Source organism: Lonchura striata, chromosome 5, assembly GCF_046129695.1.
Source record: "Lonchura striata isolate bLonStr1 chromosome 5, bLonStr1.mat, whole genome shotgun sequence".
NCBI lineage: Eukaryota > Metazoa > Chordata > Aves > Passeriformes > Estrildidae > Lonchura > Lonchura striata.
This window is the reverse complement of record NC_134607.1, coordinates 28,282,038-28,307,172: the sequence shown is the minus strand read 5'-3', so window position 1 is coordinate 28,307,172 and position 25,135 is coordinate 28,282,038.

The following is a 25,135-nucleotide window of genomic DNA, read 5'->3' as shown; positions in this document are numbered from 1 at the left end:
GAATATAAATTTACTGGCTATTAGAAACACAGCTTTTGGTCCTATGTTTGTGGTATGCATCAATTTAGTGCTGTACAATGCACAACCAGTAAAAAGCAAAACTGGAAATAAAAATATTGTTCTGCTTTTGCATATAAAAGTCAGAATAAAAGGTGCATAAATTGAGATGGTCAAAATTATAATAATTTAATTAACTTATTTTTCAAAATTATATGTATTTCCTATTATTTCTAAGCTCTGATTGTGGTAAACACATAAAATAAGTGGAGAAAGCTTCATTTTAGAGAATCAAGAAGCAGAGGTGGGTGCAACCTTTCATAGAAATAGCTCCACAAATATGGATAGTGAGTTCACTGATGGCACAAACTGTGTTTCATAAAAAAGGAATAGAGATTAATCACATTAATATAGAGTATTATTTTCTGATAATGTAAATTCTAGGAATCTACCCACTCTTGGAGAGCCCAAATGAGGGACTTCGATTTTGCAAAAGTTATTTACTTCACCAATTATACATCTTTAAGATAAGAAATACAGTATTTTCCTTGCTACATGGGTACAAATCAAGAAAACGTTTGGATATATTTTGTGAAGGTCAAGGTAATCCACAGGTACTCTATTATAAATGAAGACATTATTAAGATTATCTGTAAAAAACAAACCTTAATATCAGCAGAGACATTCATATGTAATAAATCTACAGCAACTCATTCAAGAAAAGCAAATAATATCTATCAAAAGAACATTTTCAAAGAAGTATTAAAGTTTGTCCAACAGCTGAAAACTATCGGAAAATCTTTCTTTCTTTCTTTCTTTCTTTCTTTCTTTCTTTCTTTCTTTCTTTCTTTCTTTCTTGGAACAAGAGCAGGTAGAGAAATTAAACAAAACAGAAGTCTTCGCGGCACTATATTTTAAGCTCTCAGCAAATTTATTTGGGCCCTAACTAGTTTTGGATGACAGTTTAAATTCATAAAAATGTAACAATTTTTATGCAGAGGCAATTGATAAACTTGCAGACAAACAATCAAATAGTTTCCCATTAACTCTGATATTTCTACTTTTCCTAAAGCAATATAACCAGATGGAAGTTCTTATTGTTCACATCTTTATTGCATTCAATATCTGCCAGAAAATAAAAATCATAGTTTTTGGTTTGTTGGGTTTTTTTCCTCTCTGCAGTTATGGAATATTTTGAGTTAGAGCTTTAGAGAAAAAAAAAAAAAGATAAAAATCAGTGAAATATAGAAATGGCTCGATAAATATCCTGTACCTTTCCTTTCTTTTAAGTCTTTCAATATCTAGGATTCTTTCTTTCCATGTCCATCCTAGAAATTATGGGGGGATGTTTTTGTTTCTTTGGTTGGGTTTTTTAAGTTTTTTTGTGTTTGTTTGTTTTTTATATTTTAAAACAATAGTTTCTAAAAGAGAGAAATTATTTGGAAAATAAGAATATGTTGCTTTGGGACAGAAGTCAAGTACTTTGTGGGATTTTTGTCCACTATCCATTTCCCCACTTTCCCCCTTAAGCTTTGTACTGTAGGAGTCAATAGCTGAAATTGCACAATGCTTGATCCCTATTATCAGAATATTATAATTACTAATTATCAGAATGTGTCCTGTGGGACACAAAACACAACTTACACCAGAAACTTCCTTTAAATAGAAAGTTCTAATCGTTATGCTTTTCAGATAGGTAAAATTTTATTTGAAGTAGTATCAGATTCCAAATTTAAATCAATCATCTAAGCTGTCTCTAAATGTGTTGTTGGGGAAATAAATACATAATGGACCATAACACCTCTCTTCATCTTAAAAACACGGACACCTCTACAACTGATTTCTGCTTTCCTCAGGTCTTCCAAACTTTCAGACAGATTAGGAAGTGCAATCAATCTAATCTTTCATGCAAAGCCCTTTCACACTCTCAAGTTAACCTGCAGGTTTTTATCCCATCTTTTCTTTTTCTTTTAAATTTGCAAAATTAAGACCAGTTTTTTGGCTTTGCACAGTCTTGTCTCTGTGAACTATTGTCATCTTTTAGTATTGGGGACACCCAATGAAATGTAGAGAATAATTTCAGGACACTTTCACTTTTGTCAGGAGACAGCGCTCACGGAACCACAGACTCACAGAAACACTGGATGGCTGAGGCTGGCAGGGACTTCTGGTTGTTGAATGTCCCCAGAGACAGATGTCACCACCTCCCTGGAAAGCCTGTGCCAGTCACCGTGTTCGGATGGAGCCTCCTGTGCTTCAGGCTGTGCCCATGGCCCTGGCCCTGCCTCTGGGCACCACTGACCAGAGTCTGTCTCTGCGGACTGCAGATCACTTTTCACTTTCAGAGTTCTTTCCTCTTCCATCCCTCTACATAAGGTGTGGATGTATTCCTCTCAGCAGTCAAAATGTTTTTTTTAATATGCTTTATCTATGGCATTTCTAGGGAGCTTGTCTCCTTTCAAATGCTAAAGAGAACAGCAATACTAGAAAATAACAACAATACTAGAAAAAAGTATTACTATAATTTTCATTTCCAAAAAATACAGTATTATATTCTTATGTTTTGCTATGAAAAAAGTGTAAATATGCAGGAATTTTGTTCTGATTCCTGTGTGGCTTCAGAGCAGTGTAATTTCAAATATTGTTATAAAATCCATTTTCCATATATCACAGGGATTTTACATATTCAGGAATTAGCATTCATGTTTGTTTTGTTTTGATTTGTTTTTTTTTTGTTGTTGTTGTTTTCAAATCAGCAGTAATTATATAATAAATAATTTTCCCCTGTTAGCTATTGAAAATTATCTAACCTTAAAATAATATTTATTTTATAGTTTTCATTTCTTCTCTCCCCTCTGGATGAAATTCTGAACTTAGTCGCATTAAAAAATCTTCATAGTAATCAATGAATATTTACAGCTGTATAAATGTACAAGATATTAAATTTTTCATCTATTTTTATAGTTATTAATACAATATGTATATTTTCTCATATTGTTATTCTGGCACTGGTTGAAATAAAGATAAATCAGAAAAAACAATGTATTAGATGCCTACTGCCACAGAAAGCACTTCATGAGAACATTTAACAGTGGGTTTTATGTTTTTTTGTGGTTTTAAACCATTAATTAAAATGCAACTAGCTAAATGTAAGGCATTTTTTTTGAAATAGAAATTGCTGTTTCATTTATGTAGAGCAAATTTCTGAAAGATTGTAAACTGAAAGTCTTTCTGGAGGCAAATATAAATAAGTTATGTACATATATTACCTGCTCTTTTTTCCCTGAAATTAAAATAATCCCAAAAAAGAACAAAATTACATTTTTCGAATACATAAAATGTAATATTTGAAAGAAAACTATGCTAACACTGTCAATGACTGCAATCACCATCATAATTTCTGGGTATGATTCTTTGTGTGTATCAAGATAAAAAGTGAACAGATCCTTCCCACCCACCAGTCTGCACTTCCTATCCAGTGTCTCTCCCCATTAAATTCTACCCATTAACGTTTGCAGTGGAAGGTTCTGTGCCTGTAGGTGGTCAACATAAATTTGGCAAAAGTTTTAGGAACTCTTTGTGCTTGCTTCCACTTGTATTGTTCTAATCTTGAACTAAAGGTGAAAGAAATGACCAAAATATAGTATTTAAACATTGTTATTATGGGGACTAGAGTTTTATACTGCTATGATCTGCTGTAATTTCTAAATTATTTCCACAATTATTTTCACTTCAATGTTGGTGTTAAGCTCTACTTTCAGAGGTACAAATGCACCTTCTATTGGAATTAATGTCTGCAGTGGTAATTTTTCACAGTGGTAAAACCATTACTTGGTTTGGTGAAAGAGAAGAAAATTAACCATTAGCTTAAATTCTGGTACGTTTTACCCTGACACCCACCTTTCATGATACTCTTTATATAGATGGAATTGTTTCTAAACTGCTGGGTACTGTTTTGTTATCCTTCTTCAACACAAGGTTTACACAAACACTGACTTTATATGCACAGCCAAAAGCAAGGGATGCAAGCAAAGCAAACTAGAATCTGAAAACAGTGCATTCCACTGAGGATTTCACTATAAGTCACTTCTCCAAAAAAAAAAAAGAAAAAAATTTACAATGTGAGAAAGCCATTTAGCTGAAGTAGTGGTTTGTGCAGCCTTTCCTACCCTTTCCTACTTATAAGTCATGTTTTACTAGAACAATTATATTAGTGTTATTTTAAATTTCTTGTTTAATGATTAGTCATTAAATATAAGGAATATAATTTATACATAATTGTAGGGCATTGTTGAATTTTCTGTCATTACAGTTGTATATCTTTTCATGCAATTACAAATTTCTTTTAATTTGTTCTCAGCATATGCCTCAGTTTCATGATGTGAGAATTAAATCTCTTCTGCATTACAGTAAGATTAGAAAGTCTTCTGTATTTAAGAAATTAATCTTAATCTATATAATTTTCAACATTTCTTTGTGTTTTGAAATAGCATGAGAGGTTATTGCAGCCAGTTTTTCCTATTTTCTTGCTTCTCAGAAAAATAATTTTCTAACTTTTTGCCCAAAATCTCTTAATTTAAATGTCAAGTTTAGGCAAATTTAATACTAAATTTGCCTCACCCTTCCTGCCTACCCCCCTCCCACCCTTGTTGAAATGAAAAAAATCAACCCTGAATTTCTTGTTCATGTCAACTCTCCAAAACTTCTCTGCAAAGTGACAAGTGCAGTGGAGAAGAGACAAGCACTTCTACCATTAAGCCCCAAGTCTGATCTTAATAATTTTTTCCTTTACATTAGTCCCTCTTGTAAGTTCACATAAGAACACACTTAAGTGTAGGCCCCATTTCAATATTCAGTAAGTGAATTTAAGGTGAATCTTCTGAAGACTAATTAAAATAATGATTAAATTTAATAATTTTATGAAGTATACTACAGCTTCTTGTTCTGTATAAGAAACAAAATTCATTAGACAGATGAAAGAACTACTATTTATATAGATTAGGCTGTGTACAACAGAAATAAATAAATAAGACAAAAAAATGTCAACAGCTTGTGCTATAAATGATCAAAAGCAAAGCACTAAGGAATAGAAAGACTTTATTTAGACTATCATATTTCTGAATGAATTTTACAGCATATTTGCAACTGAGCCAAAATCATGTGTATTATCTCTACTGATATTAAGCAGGTGAAATTTAGTCCTTAATTTACATTAGCAGGTTAAGTTTATTCTGTTGGGAGGGATAGGAACCTCTGAGAGATTTCTTGTCTTAAAACATATATCTAGCACAGGTGGGAAGGCACATTTCTCTGTCTCTTGATTATGCATGACCAGTTTAACCCACCTGCCAAATTTTAGTCACACGTAGTTAGGAGATGAACTCCACCGAGAGACCATTGTTAAGTGGCACACAGTTAGAGCTGGAATACAGCATTTATACAGTGCTATACAGCAGTATTTTGATTTGTGTTTCCTTGATTCTCTCTCTTTCTTTTCACATATAAACTAATTTTATTATTACTTTTACTAAGTACATTTATTTATATATCTCCTTATTATATCTCCTTATTTAAACTAAGATATATAACCTTATCCAACACCATCTAATTTGATAAGAATCTTCCTGACAACCATTGGGAATTTGTTGAAAAGCAGTTTCTGACATTTTGATATTGAAAACTGAAACAAGATGACAAAATGACAGGCTATTTCTTCTCTTGTAGCCTTCAAGTTAAATCGTAATAAAGTTATCCTCTTTATGTTAGAATCTTTGGATTTTTTTGACAATGTATAAAGTGTTTTTCTTAATATTCAATGGGACACGTAAAACATCTTATAAAAAATTAATTGCTCAACAAAAATAAATTTTAGTCTTTCTAGAGCCACACGTGGAGTCACCGACAAGAACATACTTGGTATATATTTCATAAGTATCCTTAAATATTTATGACTGTGCGTTAAGCCAATCCATAATATGAAGTTCTTAAAAAGTTAATATAGATAAACCCTCTAATAGAGGATATTTAAAGAAAAGCTGCAGAGGACAGAAAAATAAATTAAATTTTAAGTGTAATATTATGCTGGGAAAATTTTACTAAAGGAACAGATAGGGCTAGACACTGCAAGCATGCCTATGAACAATGTTGTTCACTCATGTAAATAATCTGTTTTTTTATCACAATGCCATAAGCAGAGCAAGAACAAGTAATTCTAGACTGGATATGTCATGTTAAATAAATAATAAAATAAAAATATTTATTTTATTTTGAAATCAAATTTTCACTGTAGCAGTGTGCTCAGCTAAATGCAAATAGTGGAAGGTTGCCTTAATTTTTTGGGGCAGCTTTCCACATTATTTTGCCATAAAACCCTTCTAATTCAGCATCTATGTACACATACAATATATTGGCATAGAAAGTGAATATGTATGAGTTAAGTAACCCCCATTTTGGACAGAGGTTTTTTTTTTTTTTGTGCAATACTGACAATGGCATGGGTAAAAATTAATTCTGTTTTGTAGTAACATACTCATGAAACACTTAAAGAGGTCTAGTTATCTTGGTCAGTTTGTTTTCAGTTCAGCAATAAGGTGTTCCAAAATTTAATTCTGTGAGATATGGAATTTCTGTCAAGGATTTATGCTAAAGAGAGCATGTTAAATTAAATAAAAACAAGCATGTAATTCCTCCAAAAGAGAAGGGCACCACTAAAACATATGTAGTACAAGACAGTGATTGTGAGGAGACAGCTGAGGGTTTAAGCAATTTTGTTATCCCTGAAACAAGTAATAAATCAGAGCCTTTCATCCCTAAGGTAGTCAGTGTGTCAAGATGGGATATAATACTTAGCAATATAGATGATTGACTTTCCCTGAAACACAGGCTGATATTCTCAAGGTCAGAAATAAGGACTTTCCAAAAATAAAAATTATGACACAGGAATACTTAAAAAAAAAAATATGTAGGATATATGGCTGAATGATGTTGTAACCAAAAAACAATCCAGCCCTCTGTTATTACTGTGTTCCTGAATAATATTCTAGTTATAAACAAACGTGAGAAATACTCAAGAAATACATAAGAAAGGATATAATGCATCATGTCTAGTTCCTCTACTCATGGGTATTTTATACACTTGAATGGGATATTTTGTCAGAGATGTATATAACTAAATGTTTTACACTTAAAATATCTTTGAGCCATTTTTTTCAGTATCTCTGTTATGGAGGAAGTGGCAGAACATGTGAAAATCTGTACAGATCTGTACATTCACTCTTCCCATTGAAGTCAGTGGGAATATGACTGTAGCACAAAATATGGACTTGTAGGTGCAGCAAAACTCAGGCTCAGAAAGAATTGAAGAGGCTTGTGCCCAGCATGCTGATTTTCAAAATCTGCACACAATGGTGTTTATGGCTGAGCTGAGGTGGGACAGCTCCTTGTCATTGTTTACTTGCTAGTCTATAACACCCCACACTGAGTAAGAAAAGGAAAAAAATCTGTTCACTTCCTTGAATGCTAAAGATAGATGGCAGGTGCCAGGTGACAAATCATGGCTCTTGACTATGGATAGGATGAGGGTGGCTCCTCATCCTATATCCTGGAGATGATAAAGATTCCTATACTTGGTAGATGAGGAAGACTTAAAACACAATTTAGTTAATATGCCCTGTAAAACCCTTTCAGGTCCTGCTCAATATATTCGTTGATATAAACCCATTTTTCAGGTGATTGTTTCACATACTCCCTATGGAAAACTAGGTGCCTAAGTCAGATCTGCTGGGTTCGGTAGGCAAAGTGCCTGGAACTTAGATCTGAACTGTGCTTTTGAGTTCAAGAGTGCTCTCTCTTCTGAACAGAGCCACTGTGCAGGGGCACAATATTCTGGTCCCAGTTTACACTTTATTTGACAATATGTTCTGGTGGTTAGTTTGGTGCTGATATGTGCACCATTTCCATTTATACTTACTGACAAGAAATCAACCTAGAAAATCTTTACTTAGGTGGCCCTTCGAAAAGCTTTGATAATAAAATATACCATTATTCCTCATGGAAATCATTCCTGGCCACTAGAGTATTGTGCATCATAGGGATTTCCAAATCTCTAAGTCCTAGAATTGTGCCAATTTTGAATATCTGCAGTGACAATAATGTCAATACAGGTGAGTATTATACTAGTAGGTTTCAATCTCTATCTTCTGGTGGCTGAAATTTTGTCTTGAAAAAGTACATTTGCTTTCACATGAGAATGAAGAATTAATTTCAAGTTTTCTTTGCTGCAATGTTATTTTGTTATTTAATGCAACAGTAGTAGGTTCTGCTCTGGGATTTAGGAGAAATTAAATATTAGTTACTACCTTATCACATTTAGCAAGATTCTTCAAGATTTCTGTGTTCTGAAAGTTCTTGTGTTCAGGTTAAACCTTCAAAAAAATCTGTGGGAAAGATCAGTAGAGATCCTTTAGGGAAAGCCACAACTTCATCCCAGACTCGCAGAGAACATCTTCAGAAGCAGTCTTCAAGTTTTGTAAACTGAGGTGAAGTGCAGAAGATATTCAGACAAGGAATAGGTTCCTTTATTTAAGAAGAGCTATCACAGAAATCTAGATTTATGACTGCTTCACTTCAAGTTGGGTGATCACAGAACAAAGACAGAGGAATTTGATTTTTTTCTTCATCCCTGTTATATCATCTGTAAAACAAATTCCGATTGGTTTTCTGGTGGAATAACTTGTATGTTATCTTCAGAAACACTGCATTCTTCAGTCTATACTTGTATTATTTTGATCTAAAAACATATTATGGCATCCAAACTCCCTGAAAAGTGCTTACTGCTGAAAATATATTTTTTCTGTTGAGACATTTTAGAATGCAGTTGTGCAATCTCCAAGAATTTTGTTTGATTACTCACTATTTTCAAATCAGTTTTAGATAGCAAGAAAAAAATGTTATTTCACATAATTTAATAAGAGAATAAATAGTTCCTAAGTGGATGAAACAAGTTTAATGACTTAAAATGTTCATTTTTTGTTTTTAGTGTGTGTGATAGTGTCAGATCTCAAGTAATAGCGATGAACAACAGTTCTGCCTACAAGCAGGATCGGTAGAAAAATCTGTCTGAGCACAGTACTACTTTGCATGAATTTTATGTAGAAAGCATTTTTATGAGAGATGAAAGAGTACTGAGAAGAGGGAAAAAAAAATCAATATCTTCTATGGTATTTCTCCATTCAATGTATGGCAAATAAGATGTAGAGACAGCAATAACAAAATTAACTTCAACAAATTTAAAATCATGGACCACACATACTAGTTTTGTTAAATGTATATAAATTCATTATCATAATGACTTACTTACACTAATATCATGGCAATTTAGGAGGTTGCTGAAACATGGCCTGGGCAGCCATAATAGTAACTCCTGTGTAACAAATTTTGTGGGCCAGCATTTTAGAGATAATCATAGCTGGTGGCCACAATTGCCCTCAGAAGTGACCAGGCCTCAGAGGGGTGAGAAACACCTATCCCTGGCAAAGGCAATCTTTTAAAATACCTCAGGAAACATTTTCTTAAGGGTTTTTGAGGCTCATTCTGGGGCAAAGCTGGGTATGTAAGGCATTGCAGCCTCTAGCTGCTCATTCTGCCCCTTGCTGAAGGTTACAGACATCATTGACAAAGCTGACAGAAGAGAATCTACTTTCATATTTCAACAGTTCAGTTCACAGGCTGGTTGATGAGGGCTAACTTTACAGCTCAGGTATGGATTGACAACTTGAGGGGCTGAGGTATTGACAACTGGGAAAAACAATACCTTAAACCATTACAGCTGAAACCAGAAGTGACTTGTCTTCATAAAGTTTAAAGCTATTTTGAAATTCATTATACTCTGTGCCCCTGAAATTTTTTTACAAAACTAGAATAATGTGAAACTAGGCATTCACACAATGTCAGGTTTCCAAATTGAAAGGATTTCAACTTTTAAAATTTATCATCTTAACACTGTATTACTATAAAATGGTGCTTATAAGAGAAATTGCAGAAAAGAACAAGAAGAATGAGCAGTGTTCTTGAAAACACGACCTCTGAAGAAAAGATGGTATTTGAAGAAAAAAAATTACTGGAAGGGATATAAAATAGCACACTTTGATATGCAGAACGTAGTAACAAAGAGGAAAGGAATAATCTGTTCTCTGTGTCAACCTTGGATAGAACAAGAAGTAATGGTCTTAAATTAGAGCAAAGGAAATTTAGATTATGTATTAGGAAAAGATTTTCAACCATAAATCACAGAAAAAGACCATCTAGAGAGACTGTGGAATTATCATTTCTGGAAGTTTTTGAGAACAGACTGGGCAGACAACTTTCAAGGCTGATTAAAGTGGAGGGAATCCTGCTCTGGGAAAATAAACTCTTAAAGTTCTTCTTGAAACTTATTATTTTTAATGCCTGAATGTCAAATCCATCACATGAAATTAGGCACAAATTAGCTAAAAATAATTAAGCGGAGGTTAGTGGTATAAAAGGTAAAACCAATAGCCAAACAATGTGAAGAATGAAGGACATGCTGACTAACTGCTGACTAACAGTTTATATTGGGACTGATTTTTTGCTGCTCTTCCATTAAATGGATGACATACTAATAGCTGTAGCTTATCCATGTGGGGAACAAGCTGAATCATGTAATAATTAACAATGTGCCTTCCCTTTTTCTCTTCTTTTACCTTTAAAATTATTTTAAACTCCTTTCTGCATTCATTGTATTGTGATGGTTAACAAAAGGAAATGTCACCTCCAGTCCCCTTTGGGGCCAGGCTTTAAGTGTTCAAGGGATTTTTAAATGGTATGCAAATAATAGCTGAACTACCCAGCAAGCTTCCTTATGTGGGTGAGCAACCTAGCATCTAGCACCTAGGATCTGATCTTTCAGTGCTGATGCTACTTTAATCAAATAACATTGCAAATTTCAGTTTCCAGTCAGCAACCAAATGTAAGAATGTTAAATAAATTCTGTTTTCCATTTTTAAGATACAGTAGTTGTTGCAGAGAGGTAAAACCTTACAAAGTAAGGGCCTTGTTACCCTTGTTAAATCATGGCTCAGGTCTCTTACTTAGGCTGAGTAGAAAAGGACTATGGAAAAGTGAATCAGCTGAATTAGAGGTAGAAAAACAAGTTATATAACCATTTCACATTCACACTGTGGTTTATGGTGATTGCTTGAACTACATTTGTTGTGCTTAAATGGAATGTAACTGATAATGGCCTAATTGCTTAAAAAGGCCTGTTTTTTGCAATAAAGGATCTCTTTTGCACCTTCCTGGGGAGTCTGCTTCACTCTGCTTTGTAGTCATTAGCCTTGTGAAAATTTACTTTAAAAGAGCTTTTTCTCTATGAGACTTTGTCAGTTATTAATAATATTTTATTGCACATCATATCCGCTAGGTGCAGTGAAGTCTAAGGCATGCCTGTGATCATCAATAAAAGCTGCCCTTTGCAAGGAATTCCAAGACAGGCTGTCACTGTGGCAACATTTAACACTGCACATTTCACGATGAGGTTATAACTGAAATACCTTTACTGTAATTTAGCTCAAGTATTGTAAAATGCTAATGATTTATTAGAATAATGAACAAAAGGTCATACCAGGTAAGTTCATAAAAGCAAATATCTTGAAATAGAATTACAGAGTCACAGAAGCATTGAGGTTAGTCCAGCCCCCTTGCTCAAGACAGCTAGACCATGTAGCTTGATAGGATGTAGTGCCCATTTGGATATTGAATACCACTCAGGATCAAAGTTGCACAACCACTCTGAGCAGCTATTCTATTCTCATATTGTGTGCTCAGATACACCATGAAGAAGTTTTCTTTTATAATATCTGAGACTTTCTGTATTTCAATTTGTGCCTGTTGCCCCTTGTCCTTTCACAGATTGATACTGATAGGAGTTTGGCTCTGTCATTATTTCCCCCATCAGGAACTCATATTGACAGGATTCCCTCATGCTTTCCTTTTTCAGGCCGAACAGTCCCAGCTCTACCAACCTCCCCTCACGTGCCAGATCCTCCAATCCTTTTACAGTTTTCATTGCTCTTTGCTTAAGCAGTGTATCCAAACTGCTTTTGTTCCATGGGAAGCCCGGGACTAGAAATGTATTTCTCCAGTGCTGAGCAGAAAATGATCACATCCTTTGACCTCCCAGCAATGCTCAGTAAAATGCAGACCAGGAATTGATCCAAAGATGCCCTGCTAATTCCTCTTGGACTTGTTCTCAACCAGGACTGCCAGATTCTTTTCTCCAGAAAACCTTCTGTTCAACCCCTAGCATGTCCTAGTGCATGGGTTTATTATTCATCAAGCGAATTACCTGTCTCTTTGTAGGTCTTCATGAAGTTCTGCTGCAATCTCTCTAAATGGCAGCACATCAGTTTGTGGATGGGATTGGACAAACCTCAGCCAGCTCCTCCACAAAGTCCCAGATCTGGGTCCTTGGCAAGCAGGAACCTCCCTAAGCAGCAGATTGGACTGGCAGCTGGGAGCTTGGGTACCTTGCAGCAGGGAGTGTCCTTCTGCTAGTCTCCCTCCACTCGCTGCTTCCTTGGGTGCTGCTGCATGGATCAAATTCAGTAAGGCTGCTTGCTCCAACAAAAGGAAAAGCTATCAGTTCTCAAGCACTAGGAATTAATATTTCACACAGAGTAATCCTTGCTGTATTATATCTTTCCAGTGTATTTTCAGCATATTTTCAGTTACAATAGGATTTTTTTTTCAGTTTGCTATTTAAACTGAGTACAATTTTAAAGATAGCACTGGAAAAAGCATAGTTGACTAACACTGTTGCACACCATTTATTATTTTTACAAAGGAAGAGAAATATTTTTAATGGTTTAGGGTTTTTTGTACTAACAGAAAGATAGAATTTTGAATAAGATAAATATACTTTCCTCCTAATTTCATTATTCTTGGAGAATATTCATATTCTTGGAGAACTGCAGGGCTCTGCTTGGAAAAAAAAAGTGAACAAGAGTATATGAGGGCCAAGCAAGGGAAAAGATTATCCAGCCATGTCAAAGATATGGATGGTCTGCCAATTTGGAAGAATAGCAAAGCTCAAGCACCACTAAATATTAAATAGAGGGAAATGACATTAAAAATATATTGTCAAACACTCAAATAAATCAACCAAAAATCATTCAGTGTTGTCTCATTGAAGTTCTCTGTGAGTCTAATTCCGGTTCTGTTAAAAGAGCAATAGGATTTGTATGTCTTCAAAACTCTCTCGTGGCTTGTCACAATTAAGCCACAGAGTTTCCAAGTGTCACTAAGATATTCAAAATCACCATGCAGATGTTACAGATCTACCAAACAGATCTACCAAAAATATGTCTATACTGGGTAGGTGTGTACTTTTGGATACTACCTAACCTCTATAGGTCTGCCCAAAACCAGTCACAACTCTTTTGTCCCATGCTGTGTTCTCAAAGGATACTGCTTCCATATCAGTAATTTGACAATTGCCTGGAAAGCAGACAATACAAGTTAAAGTCTCGAGCTACCCAGAGTTGGGTTTGGATTTTTGTTTGTTTGTATATTTTGGTGTTTTATTTATTTTTACATGTTTGTTTAAAAATAGCCAAAACAGTCTTTTTTGTTATCACAGTCCAGTTATCTCATTAGAGAGGTTTGTTTCAGAGATGAGCTGAAAACACATGTAACAGCAATTGCTAGACCCTGCAGCAGCAGCAGGGCTGCTGCCAGCAGCAGGAATTGCTGCAGATTCTGATTGGGGTAACAAAGCCAAACATGAGAGCCAGCTTGGGAATTCAGATGACTGATATGGGTGATTGACTCAGCCTAAGGACATAGTGCCAGAAGAATTGTTAGCTGGTGATTTTGAACTGGAGGACAAGTCTCCCTAATCAAAGTTGTATCTTTCCTCTCACAGTCCAATTTCTGGATAATTTAAGCAACTTCCCACTCAGGTCCTCTGTAAGCTAATGAAAAGTTTCTCCTCTGCCATCTGCATAGAGGAAGATGGAAACATGATGGAAAATCTCCCTGACTGTCAAGTTGTGTGCAGAGTCTGCATTGCAAAGCTTGTCCGAGTGATATACAAATATTTATGGCCTTCAGGGCTGTTGCATTTACTACCTTTTGTATTCTTTTCACCTGCATTCTTAAATACTTCCCATGTAAAATTTGTCTTTTGCTTTCCTCTCCCTTCATCTCCACTATGCATTTTGATGTCATTATTAGATGCACATGCAGGCAGCATAATTTTTTGTTTTCCATTACTGGCAGTGAAAGTGCAAATGGTAACCAGTACACCAGAACACAGCTGCTTATCCTGGAAACATCTGTGCTTAAGTACTGTTCTCATGTAATGTATACTGTTCTCATGTAATGTAATTTTAATTACAAAAATTTATCAAGAAGTCTAGCCTAATATTTGCTTTTATATTTTTCTTTCTAATAGATAGCAATCTTAAAGCATTAAGTGTTGCATTTCATTCACAAGAATGAAACCATTGTGGGTGCCCCTGCTTTTGCATTTGAGACCAGTGGCAAAGAAGGATGTTTGACTGTGTCTATACTTTGCGATGCTCTATCTTTGTATGACCAAACATTTGCTTTATTATTGACTTTGCTTCTCAAATACTATTTAAAAATATTTTCCTTGCCAATTAGAATAATTAGTATTTCAAGAAACAGGCTTGTTTATCTCTGTTTAGCACCATACTGTGATTCCCATGAGACCAGCTCTATCTGTCTCTATCTGTTGGATTGACTTTAGCTACTTATGGACACTGAGACCAAAAAAAAAAAAAAAAAGAAAAAGAAAAAGAAAAAAAAAAAAAAAGAAAAAGAAAAAGAAAAAAAAAAGCCCCAGGAGACACGGAAAATTTTGACAATGTTTCATAAATAATTGTGGCCATTTACCTATTTTACTCACAGATGTGAGGGGCAATTTCTACGCCTACACATTTACAGATGATAGGGCTTGTCTTGCCTACGTTTCTGCTCAGCTGTACTTGTTGGTATGTCCCATAATGCTTCTATGTGACATCTCAGGAAAGAGGGTTTTTTCTGTCAGATCTCCTTTACAAATGAGGGATAATGTTCATTTTTCAGGCAGAATAAGTGGAATAAGCCTGACTGAAGTGGAACTGCAGCTGCACCTGAAGAGATGTGGCCTGGCCATCCCGAAACACACAGAAGAGAGAGAGCGCCACTCCACAACTGAAGCGCCAAGGGCAGAAGGGACTGGGGCATTGTCTGGTTGCTTGGGCTAAGTCAAGGTGCTGAGCACTGCCAGCTTCAGGAGCCCCAGTCCCTGAGGATCCTTTCTAGAGGCCATCCAGGTAACCAGGTCTGGCATAAAGTAGACCACTGTAAGTGACAGATGTCTGGCAGAGATAGACATGAAGAACTTTGGCACAGGAATAGCTTCAGTCTTGCAACACATAATTTTTTTTAGCATGCAGTATGGTACTATATACATGTGTGTGTGTGTATGGCAGCAGCTCTCTGGTCACAGAGAGCAGACACAGATTTCCCAGGCATTTTCCTGAGGAAGGCTATGAGAAGATCGGATAAAAGAATGAGAAACTATTCTTCACTTGTTGCACCTGCTGTTGTGCACATGTGGAATGTGTCAGGGTAATTTGTCTACCAAAGGGTGATTTCTTAATTGGACACTGGATGGTGTTTGGATTGATTGACCAGTTAGATCAAAGCTGTACCAGACTGGCTGTGAGGGCTACTGAGTTTCTTAATAAGTATATTATGATATAGTATAAGTATATTATAATATAATATAAGATATAATAAAGCAATTGATCAGCCTTCTGCAATCATGGAGTCAATGCTAAATATTCCCCAGCTGGGGACCTGTGTCAACATGTGTGAGTAAATATGCATATATATTTATTTATTTATCTATACAAATACAAATAATACATGAACATAAAGGCATGTTCATGCATCTAAGATCTATGTATGCACAGAACAAGCCAGGCATTGAACATTTTGAAATGGGCTCCCTGTGGAAGAAATCAGGACAGTTTTTTTGTGTGCTAAAATATAGCATATGTTTGCTGCTCTCTGTTTATACAGAAAATTTTTCTTTTAAAAAGTAGAATGTAAAAATCTTGGTGTAAATATATCAGAGATGAAATTTTCCATTTTTATAGCTTTTAATATTTTATGATTTTTCTGTTTCTTGTGAGTTTGAAAAACAGAAAATCCACAACAAATATTTCTATTTCCTTATTATGAAATGATTATCCTTCCTCTTATACTCTTTACATCCCTTTACTTTTTATAAATTTTCCCACTTTCCCTTCCCTTCTAAGGCTTTTATAAAATGTATCATCATAATATGCATAAGAAAATCATCTTTGTAAGTTTTTATTACCATGAAACTCCATGGAAAAATACATTAGACATTACAGGTAACAGAAATTGATCCTGAATTTGAAAATTTATAAAGAAAACTGAGTCAGAGAAATGTAAATGGAAAAGAAGATATTATTCAATGTGTAAAAGTCAGGCAACATTTTTTCCTGAGGACTCTCATCAAAGTTTAAAAGCATATGAATACATACAGAAAAAGAACCATTGATAAAAAAATGTTTTTTTCTTATTTTCTCTCACTTTGCCATGAGAATTGCAGTGATAGTTTAGTGAGACTCAATAAGACTGTTATTAGATTAGATAATGATCAAAATAGAATTATGAAAGTATGTATAGTAGAGAATTGGTTGGCATCCACTTCACCATGGTTAACTCCATATGTAATGATTGATGCTGGGGGTTTTTGCACCTTGCTCTGGGGACCAGTCACTGACCAGAGCCAAAGGCAAGATCCTGGATGTCCTACTATCTGACTGACATGCACCAAAATTACAATTTACTGGCTCTGAACACGAATTAAAAGGAAAGATTATGATTGTGATGGGTAGAAAAAAGTATGGTTAGACTATAGGTATTTAAATACAAGCTGGTGTGCAGAAATTATATATACAGCTAGGCAGAGCATCCTAATTTGGTCCTGCTACCAGCTAAGAGCAGTGGTTCATTCAAGTGCACTTGAGAAATACATTAAAAAAAAATTGAGAGTAGAGGAATACATGAAGTTGGTTACATACTGAACAGGTTTAAAAGGTTTCCATAAAATATTAACTCCTGCAGCAAACAGTTCAGCCTCACATAACATGTAATCAGCACACTGTTCTCTCTTGCAGAAGCTAATCTACTCACCTTTCTGGATCATGCTTGATAACACATCTTCTTCTGTAGCCTGCTGTTAGTTTTGTTCTTTTCTCACTGTAGCTTTTCACACTTGTGCAAAATTGACCTGCTAAAATAGCTTCTTCCAGCAGGAAAGGTCTTGTGGTTCTTACTGTCAAATATTTAATCAAATAATTTTTACTCCACTTTTCTCTTGGCTAAATATATTACTGATCTTACAAGATTTCACCTTCTGATTCAATCTTGAAAAAATACTTAGCATATACTTATGTGCTAATATGAGTACACTTTCTGCATAAGAGGAGTGTACACATTGACAAAGAGATTAAAACAGGTAACTGCATGCTCTTTTGAGTACTGTTGTATAGGAGTGTCATTGCATTAATCAGCTCACAAATTTTAAAGGCTTGTGGACCCAATTAAAAATAGATAAATTAAACCTTCTGGACAAATTTTTCAACAATAGCTTTTTAGTCAGAGAATAGCAATTCCCAATGGGTGACCTTAATCACCTGACAGTGATGTACTGTATCATGTTCAGTTGTTTACTTATCTATTTCTGAAACTGATGGATCAGATACAGGAGCTTGTTTATCATGTTCAACTCCTTGTCTATTTGATTCAGTAAAAGTTTTATCAGATTTAACATGCTATGTATTTATCAGGTGATATGTGCACTTAATGTGCAATGCAATAGATAACGATAGTGCTGTAAGGGCAGGAAATCTGTCAGTGTTTCCATTATAAACCCCATTTCCCAGGGTTTATCACTGAGCCACAGCTCACTGTATGTCAGCTTAGATTCACTTTTTAAAATAAAATCATGTTTATATGGATACAACTATTTTGGATTGCAAGAGTTGGTCTGAGGTATGCCTATGCACTTAATACAGAAAAAATTACTTCCAACTGTTTTGTTCTGTACTTTTATGAAAGAACTCATGTTATTACTAATGGAAGTTTTGTCTATTTCTCATTTGATAGATCTCATTTTCTTTGCTAATGGGCAAGAGACCTCTCAACTTAAATATAAATTAACAAAATGCTTTTGAGATATTTCATGCTTCTAGAATAAGTTGAGGCTTGAATAGTAACAAAAAGAGTTTTGCTGTATTTAAATTAGATGAATAGGTTTGTTCATTGAAATCTTCACTAAGGTAATGATAGTCTCCTTCTGCTTGGAAGATGACTGTTGGAAAATTCTTACATTGAAGGAGAGGTGCTTGTGCTTTCTTGTGTTTGCCCTGCATTCCCACATGACTCGTGCCTGCTTGTGGGTGCATTCTTCATCTTCTTCAAGAAGTTACTGTTCTCCAATATTTGAACCCTGCTCTAGTAGAAACATAAATTTCTGCAGAAGCTGTTCTCTAGAGCAGCTTCTGGCTAACAGGTGTCCAAAGACAGCCGTGCCTCTGGTGTGAGTCCTTGTGAGACTGATCAGTATACCCAGGCCTATGCAGAAGCAGGAGCATCCTCGACTCACACCAGCATGGGGCTCAGCAAGCTGTATTGATGAGGGCAAATTTTTATCTGTAAGTCAACTATGGATTTTGTTGATAGATATGCCTTGAAGGGTTTAAAAGAACATTTATATCTATATCTATCTATCTATAATGTGTGTGTGTAAAACATGTTAGAATATCCCCAAATCTCCCTAGAAGAAATGCCAGCCTAAATTTTCATGATTTAACCCCAGCTGGGAATTAGCCCCACAGAACTGCTCACTCACTCACGTACCACAGTGGGATAGGGTGGAGGATCAGAAGAGTAAAAGTAATAAAAGTTGTTAGTTGAGATAAAGACAGTCAATAGGTAAAGCTATAACCATTAAATTAAATTAAAGAAGGGGTCATCATGTTGCTTTTTGTGCTGGATAATGCTGGAGCCAGTCTGACTCACCTGCCCCAAAGAGAAACATCCTGACATTGGTACAGTATCTGCATAGAGGAACAAAAAAGTGATACTACTGATAACTAATCCAAAATTGCTGAGCTGACACAGCTGGCTTCGGGACATATGACTGTCAATCACTTTACACTGAACTATAACATCCCAGTCCCAAATTTTAAAGACAGGGTCTTCTGACATGAGTCTTCTTGAAGTTTATGTATGGAGATTCCTCCCTTGAGTGGGCTCCTCCTCTTACACCTGGAAGATGAGAGAAAAATTAGCCCATGGACATTGTCACGGGTGAGTGGCATCAATATTTAGTTAAGAATTGATTTGCTAGCATAATACAATTGCTTTAATATAATTGCTTTGATATTGCTTCAAAATAGTGCACTATATTATAATAGTTATTGCAGCTCCTATATTGTGTAGTAAATACTTCTGATTAAAATCTTTTTGTCTAATCATTATCATAATAAATCATACATATTTATATAAATATTACCAGTCTGCTGTTTATAACGGTGCAGGACAAAGTTGTGTAAAGGTTCAATTACACCTGTATAATCCTTTAGATGTAAACAGTTGCCAAACTTCTGGGAAGGAGTTTAGAAAGCAATATCTTGCAACTTAATGGGAATGTTGGAAATTATATAACTTTCCTAACTAATTTTTAATTAGTTGCTTTTATTAAATGTAAACAGTGCCCACTTTTAGCCAGCAGTTTCTTAAGTTTCTTCATGGACTCATTTTGTTACTTTGACCATTAAATGATAAAAACCTTAAGTTTGTTAAAACTAACCCTGACGAGCTTCAATAAAAAAACCAAAGGCATTTGAAGATTACAAATCTAGGATCTTAAATTTATGACCCTTCAAGGTTGTTGGAGTAACCAGAAGATACAGAGGAGATTAAGGCCTGGAAAGCTGGAGACTCTTATCTGAGAAAAAGATAACAGGACTAAAGAATGTGGATCAAATTAGCATCAAGAGTGAGAGATCAATAACCAATAGAGAAGAGAATACTAGTTAATGAAGAGGATTATGTCATTTAGGATTATGTTACTTGAACATCAACTCCTTTGTTTGCTAAAAGTTTATAAATAAGTGAAAAAGTTTTGTATCAGTGTTTGTGCGGCAGCTGGAACCTTTTCAGCCACACGCACACCTCTTGGCCAAGAATACAGTAACTCCTTACTCTCTAATATTAGAAAGACACTGTTAGGCAATCTTGTTTACCCTGACAATTTAGGTTTTTGGTAACAGGAGGGCTTTACTCTCTCTCATAAAGTTTATCTGAAGCTCCCATTCTGCCTGTAATGCTCCTGAACTTTATATGCTGCCATATGTCTTGGATCATTTGGGGTCAGGCATCCTGGTTGTGTCCCCTCCCATTCCTTGTGCACCCCCAGCCACATCCCTGGTGGAGTGCAGAGCAGAAAATGCTTGACTCTGTGTAAACACTGTTCAGCAATAACAGAAGCATCTCTGTGTTATCAACACTGCTTCCAGCACAACCCCATACTAAAAATTGTGAAGAAAATTATCTCTACTGCAGTCAAAACAAACACATTTGCAAAGCAATAGCATTCCCAGAATGGAAAGAAGAGAAGGGTTGCAATCTAACTTTTACTTCTGAATTTTAGAGTGTATTTTTAAAAATAAATTTATAAATTGGTAAACACCTTAGTTCAGGGACAGGGTTCCAAGCTTATGAAAGATAGCTGGCATAGTAGATCAGGCATTTCCATAATTCAGGAGTGTTTATGTTCTGGACACATTGCATCAGCCAGACCTTTTGTATTTTACTTTATCTCAATTTTCCAGAAGTAAAAGTCCAAGTTGATGTCAGCTTTCCATCTATGATAGGCATCAATGAGGTTTTGAAGCATGGCTGAGGTGACCTGTAACCTTTGCAGTGCAGGCTTACATCACCATACTTGCAAATCTGTGCACATCTATGTTGTAAAGAGTCAGCTGTCATAGGTACAGCTGGGGTTTCTACCACATGGATAGTGCCCCAGTGCCATGATAACTTTGAATTTTATGTTTACAAGAATATTGTGAGGAAGTAATTTTTGGCAGTTTGTTTGGTTTTCTTATTGTGAAAAGGAGATCTGTAAATTAAAATAGATGACAACAAAACTGAAGCAAGAATAAATGCTCATCAAAATGCCTTTTTTGTAGATTAAGTTAAAAAAATGTGCAGCTTTTAACCTTCTTATTGACCCATATAATGTCAATATTTGTAAAATATGGTGTGCTTTAAAGACCCTTTTCCCACATCAGATATAAGAGGATGTTTTCCTTTGAACTTTAAGACCAGGATTTAAGCCTAAGAGACTTGTCCATGTTCAGAAAAAAAGTGGTATTTAGTGCAAGTGTTGTTCTAACAGCTGTATCACAAAACCACCCTTGCAAAGTCTTTCTGTTTTCTTCTCTTTCACCCTGTGTCATGTGACAGTTTATGTCTTAGAGAATCTTCCCATTGTAATATGCCGGCCTTATTGGCAAGGTATGAATTACTAGACCAAGTTCACTGCAGTGAAAAAACCAGGTCACTTAAGTGAAAACTACTGCTGCCTTTTAATTTGTTTTCTCTATGTGGAGGGCTTTGCCACAGTTTCAATGGTCTGTTGAAAGCAAAGTTTTTTGCAGTTAATGTTCATGTCATTTCATACAATATTCCAAATATTTATTGTGAGCAAAACATTTCTTCAGTATTCTTGGCAAGTATTCAAAACCAGCATCCATATAATATTTTTAATATTTTATGTTAATATTTGAGTTAGTGTTATAATGTCAGCAGGAGCTGTGAGGCTGGTATGATGGAAATGGAAAACTGCCATTGACACTGCATTCCTGCTCTCTCTTCAGTAGTTTATGGCAATGTAAATACTAATCTCACTCTACTTATATTGAAAATGCACTGAAAACAAGCTGTAATACAGAAGTAATTTGGGAAAAAAAAAGTTAGGAGTCTTGAGTATTTAAATTAGAAACAGAAGTGCATACTCATGAATAACATCATTTCAAAAGAAGGCAGATTACCTTATGTCTGCATAGACATTGGATGTCAGGAAAGAAACTAATAAAAATTATATTTGTGATGCAAGTTTAATCAGTTATTAGTTGGAATATTGTGAAAACATTTTTCAATAAATGGAAGATGTGATTGGAAGGGAAATCAGAGTCCTTGCTCTGGGAAAAAAAATTAAAAAGGAATAATAAATTAGTGCAAAAACTTTTGTGATAGGAAATGCATTCTTTAAAAGAGGCCTACAATGGAGATGTTTTTGCTATCTCCACAAGATTCCAGTTAGTAGATGGGAAACAGAATAATTTGATGGATTCAGTCTTCCTTGCTGAAAATTTTAAACTTACATTTTTCTAAAGTTACCGGCATCTTTTCAGGTAAAAATAAACCAGACTAGATTCAATATGCCATCATTGTGCTTGACTCTGAGAGCAGTTACAGTAGAGCAAAACCAAACAGAATGCAAAGACCACAGAATGGTTTAAAAGCAACTCCGTGCCACTTGTCTGAGTTGCGTGCTCTAGTACTTGGCATAGTTGGTCCATACTAAATGAGGAAAATTAAATCTCAGAGCAGGAATTAGCTGCTGTAGGTACTGTATATACCTACATGAAGTTTGGATGAGAAAAGATGCCAATTAATCTCTGGAGCCCAGAGTTGGAAGACAGCTTTTGTGTTAGGCATGGTCAGGGGTCTTTGTCTGAACTGGCACTACAGCTTCTTTCTCCATGAGATTGCTTTAAACTCTGAAGTTAGTATTTATTATAACTCAGATTGTGTTCATGTTGGAAAACACTAAAACCAGACAGGATTTAAAGGTGAGCTGATGAGTGTGGTGGGTTTTCAGGTCGGGCCAATCACCCATGCACTCACTTCCCTAAATGTCTTTCATGCCAAGCCACGACAGACACACGTCTTCCATGCCAAGCCACGACAGACACATGTCTTCCCTGCTTACATAATCCATTCCAAAAATAATTCCTTATTCCATACTACAGAGCATGAATGACCTTGTTCCTCAGTCATGGACCATAGCTCCCTCACTCAGCAGCAGGACTGCCTTTTCCCTAGTCTTCCTTTTGCCAGCGAAGACTTGAAGAAGCTCTTGTGGTTGGCCTAGATAGCCTTGCCATGTTCAATTCCAAGTGGATCTTAATCTTCCTTATTGCATTCCTGAATGATCTAACAACATTCCGTGAACAGGATACAAGTAATTAATATTAATAATAATTTAAAAATTGCACACTGGAGGATTTTTTATATATGGGCTTCTTTGATTTACACACAAGTTCAGCTGAGACAGCATATTGATACAGCCTTCTATGGGATAAAAAACTTCTTTCCAGAATTAAGCTAACATTAACTTATTCTTCTTTGGTATGAACACATAATGCAATGCTGAATCTTATAATCAGAAGTCTGGAAAAAGGAGTTACTAGACATTTTATCTACACATTTCAGAGGCACCACTTTCCAATGATGATGGTAATTTTGTGGCCTAGTGTAAGGCCACAAATTTTTCATTTGACATTGTATGTACTAGATGTTCTTTTTTTTTTTTTTTTTTTTTTTTTCTCATAACAAGAATTTGATTCTAGTAGATTTTAGGAAAAAAAGAAAGGAACAAGGGATTCTGACTGACTTTTCCTTCTCTGAGATACACATCTTTCATAGCTGGCAGATTAGTCTCAGTGAACCATGTACAAAAAAAAAGAAAATTAAATTCACTAAAGCTGTCTTATGAGTAAGCCTTTATTTCAGATTTAGAGTTAACCTGTGTTAGTCTTTAGCAATTACTCCTTGCTGCCGCCCTGTTTACAAGAGACCATGATGATCCAAATGTACCTGACAGGTCCAGGACTGGATTAGAGACCAGGTGGTGTTTCAGTCAGCTGGAAATCACAGTCCAGTTAACCCTTGCTACCCAGAGTACAGTGATGTCCCAGACTGAATTACTCAAGTGTATATAGTCCTTCCATGATGTCTGGTATTGATCAAGAGGAAGACAGATGTATTCTCTTACAATGAATGAAGGAAAAGTATAAAAGAATAGAGTTAATTCCATTTAAAAAATGTGAGGACTTTAAACAAGAATGATCTGAACAATACATATTAAGTATGCAATTACACCCCAGTGAAACAGTCCCTCTGGCAGAAGCCATGTGCAGAGTATGCCTAGATCCTGCTGATTTTCTAGCCCCATCATTCTCTTGCTAAATGTCTGGAGGCAATTTGTGTGAGTGTGTCTGTCATTTTATCAGTACAGTGGACACAGGAATGCTAATGTGCTCTGGCCATAGCTCAGTCCATTCTTCTATGCTCATAAGTAGAAAATTATTTGGAGTACTCTTGAGGAAAGCCTGGATCCACCCTTGATAAATATCTCTAACTTTATATAGACATTTCAAGGCCTTTGCTGTGTGGTTGATGGTGTTTGAACAGGGCTGTTTGAGCACTCATAGTTTTTGCATTTTTCAGTAAATGCACATTTTTTAGTAAATTCCCATTTGGAAGATCCCCAAAAATGCCTTTAAAATACATTTGCCTTCTTTCTATCATGACCTGGACATGAAGTTATTCAGTAGACTAAGATTTATCTGCAGTGAATTCTTATATCAGCAAAAAACTTTTCACTTTATCTCTTAGTTCCATAGCTATCTTCTTTTCAAAGGGGGAAGAGGACTTCTGCCTAAAGCCAAAGGTTAAATCTTTATATTTAAATTCTGAGATAGATATTTCCACTTGCATTATTTGTAGGAACTCAGCCACTGTGCCTTCTGAGGACCTGCAAGCACAGCCTAGTAAGGTGACTCCCAAACTATTGTATCCAGTTGTAGCAACATGGAAACTTTTGTCTTATTTTCTGTTTCTTGGGCAAGAAGATTTTAGCCATACTGACAGAGATTATTGGATCATAGATCCTACAACATTTTGAGCTTAGCAAAGACCAGAAGGCTTGCTC